The following is a 1,113-nucleotide window of genomic DNA, read 5'->3' on the forward strand; positions in this document are numbered from 1 at the left end:
CCTTCACGGGCAGATTCCACTTGTGGAGCATCACGAGCGCGGGACAAAGAATCACCGCTGCCTGCTCCCGCATAGCTGGTACGCGTCTCTGTGGGAATCACCGGCCATGGCGGAAGAAGGGGCAGCCATAGTTAGGTGTGCATCCGTGGTGTAGGGGAGGGTGGGAGGAGGAGTCGAACGGCGACGGCGCTACCTGTCTCTCGTGGAACCCTACGCGCGTGAGGACGATCGAGGGTTGAAGAGAGGAGTGGGTCGTGCGGTGCTGTCGTTTAGGGCAAATAAAAATCGGGGAGTGGGTAGGAATGAACTAGGCAGGTACCGCTTCATCTCTATTCCTAACTAGAGTAAAACGCTTGTGTTTTGCTACGGGCTTTTTGTATATAACAATAGTTTAATATCAGTTGTGTATAATATATATTTTACTCTCATATTAATTATGTTTATGCATCATTATCATTTTTTTATGTAAAGACCCTCTTTCTCACTCCGTCTCTCATCTTCAACACCCTTCTCTCTCTTTATCAATTTCCTTATTGGGCCCTCATCTTCTCCATCCTCTCAAATTCCCTCAATCAGTTTTTTAAGTGTTCGACTATGCACAAAATAATATTTTCCAGTGTAACATTTTCAAGACTAAGAGCATCTTCAATAGACAGTCCATTTTATAAAAATAACCAACTTTTGAAGCTTCTGAGGCAAAAAATATATCTCCAACAGATGGTCCATATGTAAAAAAATAATTACATTTCCGTCTTCACGAGATATAAAATACAACACCTCGCGGTGCAAATTTACATCTCCGGAGGCAGGAGATGTAAAAACCGCGGTCGCGCACCAACGCCCAACCGCTCTTCAGTTCTTTTCCCCCCTTCTTCCTCTAGCCCGCCTGCCGCCGCTCCGCCGCATCTCCCCGACACCGCCCCACCGCAGATCCAGCCCCGTCCCTACCCCCGCCGCCGATTCCACCCCGCCTGGACCACTACCCACCGTCATACATGTGGATCGGGCCATTGTCGCACCACGCCGCCCCGTCCCCGTCCGCCTCCGCCCCGCCCCGGACCGTTCCACCTTAGCCCCGCCCTAACCCGGCCCACCTCCGCCCCACTCTGGTCT

Source organism: Triticum aestivum, chromosome 2A (genome assembly GCF_018294505.1).
Source record: "Triticum aestivum cultivar Chinese Spring chromosome 2A, IWGSC CS RefSeq v2.1, whole genome shotgun sequence".
Lineage (NCBI taxonomy): Eukaryota > Viridiplantae > Streptophyta > Magnoliopsida > Poales > Poaceae > Triticum > Triticum aestivum.